Raw genomic sequence first — 2,725 nt, 5'->3', positions numbered from 1 at the left:
TTCCACCCCACAGATGTCGACCCCCCCAAAGAGGCGGGCGCAGGCGTCGACCCACGTGCGGTGCCTGTAAGACGCAGAAAGGGGGCGGGGTCACACCGCCTAGCCTGGCCCCGCCTCCTTGTCCCTATATGGGAAGCGGCACGGCGACACCCTTCGGCTCGGATTTGCATAAACACGCCCTCTTCTACAGCTCGGCCCAACTCTTCGGTGAGCATATAGACCGCCCCATTGACCCCATAGAGCATCCATTGACACCATAGAGACCCCATTGACCCCATAGAGCATCCGTTGACACCATAGAGACCCCATTGACCCCATAGAGCGTCCATTGACCCCCTAGAGCTGCCATTGACCCTATAGAGACCCCATTGACTCCATAGAGCGTCCATTGACCCCCTAGAGCTGCCATTGACCCTATAGAGACCCCATTAACCCCATAGAGTGTCCATTGACCCCCTAGAGCCTCCATTGACCTATAGAGACCCCATTGACCCCATAGAGTGTCCACTGAACCCCTAGAGCCTCCATTGACCCTATAGAGACCCCGTTGACCCTATAGAGCATCCATTGACCCCCTAGAGACTCCACTGACCTATAGAGACCCCACTGACACCATAGAGCGTCCATTGAACCCCTAGAGCTGCCATTGACCCTATAGAGACCCCATTGACCCCATAGAGCGTCCATTGACCCCCTAGAGCCTCCATTGACCTATAGAGACCCCATTGACCCTATAGAGCGTCCATTGACCCCCTAGAGCCTCCATTGACCTATAGAGACCCCATTGACCCCATAAACTCTAACATTGATGCCATAGAGCCTCCATTGACCCTATAGAGACCCCATTGACCCCATAGACTCTCACATTGACCCCATAGAGCCCCAATGACAGCATAGACCCCCCATTGACCCCATAGAGCCCTCATTGACCCTATAGACCCCTCATCGACCCCATAGAGCCCTCATCAACCCCATAGAGCCCTCACTGGCCCTATGGACTGCCCATTGACCCCATAGAGCCCTCATTCAAACCACAGAGCCCCCATTGACCCCATAGACCCCCCCATTGACCCCATAGAGTACTCATTGATCCTATGGAGACCCAATTGACCCCATAGACCCCCCATTGACCCCATGGATCCCTCATTGACCCTATGGTCCCCCCCAGTGACCCCATAGAGCCACCATTGACCTTATAGACCCTATTGACCCTATAGAGCTCTCATTGACCCTATGGTCCCCCCATTGACCCCACAGAGCCCTCATTGACCCCATAGAGGCCCCATTAACCCCATAGGCCCCCCCTCGATGACAGACACGCCCCTTTTACACGCCTGGCCCCTCCCGATTGGCCCCGAAGCCACGCCCCCTATTACCACGCCCCTCGGAGCACAAGCCCCGCCCCCCTCGCCCCCCTACCTTGGGCTGAGAGCGACCAACTCCATCTGAGCCCCCTCTCCTGTGGGGTCCCCGGACCATCTATGGGGTGGGGGTGGGGGTCACAGAGGTCAGGGGGTTCTTGGGGGCCCCCCCCACGTCCACACGTGTGATCCCCCCCCCATTGCCCCACCTTGTGCCAATGCCCCCCCCCAATTCCCCTCCATGGCCCCATGAGCCCCATGTCCCCCCCACAGATGCCCCCCAAAGTCCCCATATCCTCGCCCCCATCCCCAATGACCCCCAAGTCCCCCCCACCCCAGATGCCCCCCATGTCCCCCCTATCCCCAATGACCCCCATGTATCCATGACTCCAATGTCCCCATGCCCCCCATGTCCCCCTCCATCCCCAATGACTCCCATGTCCCCCCCACCCCATATCCCCCCCATATCCCCCCCATCCCCAATGTCCCCATGACCCCCACGTCCCCCTCCATATCCCCCCATGACCCCCCCACCCCAGATACCCCCCATCTTCATCCACCCCCAACGCCTCCCACGTCCCCCCCATCCCAAATGCCCCCCATGTCCCCCTCTGTCCCCAATGCCCCCATGTCCTCCTCCATCCCCAATGCCCCCCATGTCCCCCTCTGTCCCCAATGCCCCCATGTCCTCCTCCATCCCCAATGCCCCCCATGTCCCCCCCACCCCAGATGCCCCACATATCCCCCCATCCCCAATGCCCCCCATGTCCCCATACCCCCTCCATCCCCATATCCCCCCCATAACCCTCCATCCCCATATCCCCCCCATACCCCCTCCATCCCCATATCCCCCCCATGTTCCCCTCCATTCCCATATCCCCCCCATGACCCCCGCATCCCCAATGCGCCCCACATCCCCCCCCATCCCCAATGCCCCCCATACCCCCTCCATCCCCATATCCCCCCCATACCCCCCCAATGCCCCTCATGTCCCCCTCCATCCCCAATGCCCCCCACGCCCCCCATCCCCAATGCCCCCCATGTCCCCATACACCCTCCATCCCCATATCCCCCCCATGTTCCCCTCCATCCCCATATCCCCCCATACCCCCCCAATGCCCCCCACATCCCCCCCATCCCCAATGCCCCCCATGTCCCCCTCTGTCCCCAATGACCCCCACATCCCCCCCATCCCCAATGCCCCCCATGTCCCCATACCCCCTCCATCCCCAATCCCCCCCATACCCCCCCCCTCCCCAATGCCCCCCAATGCCCCCCACCTCAGGGCTCTGTACTCATCCCCGATCCTCTGCACCCGCAGGCGCTGGGCCCCCCCCAGCACCCCATGGACCAAGGCCCCAGCC

At 61.4% G+C, this 2,725-nt stretch overlaps 1 long non-coding RNA gene across 1 annotated transcript; it reads right to left on the bottom strand.

Moving 5' to 3' along the window:
* Window position 1: 1 nt before the first annotated feature.
* Window positions 2-2,725, bottom strand: LOC130596290 (uncharacterized). The gene is made up of 3 exons (XR_008971500.1): window positions 2,642-2,725; window positions 1,420-1,479; window positions 2-64 (listed from the first exon to the last, which is right to left on the bottom strand). It is a non-coding gene; the product is annotated as an uncharacterized LOC130596290 (long non-coding RNA).

Source organism: Pezoporus wallicus, unplaced genomic scaffold (assembly GCF_028554395.1).
Source record: "Pezoporus wallicus isolate ANWC-B61680 ecotype Strahan unplaced genomic scaffold, APGP_CSIRO_Pwel_v1 contig_14189, whole genome shotgun sequence".
Lineage (NCBI taxonomy): Eukaryota > Metazoa > Chordata > Aves > Psittaciformes > Psittacidae > Pezoporus > Pezoporus wallicus.
This window is presented reverse-complemented; position numbering and strand designations above follow the sequence as displayed.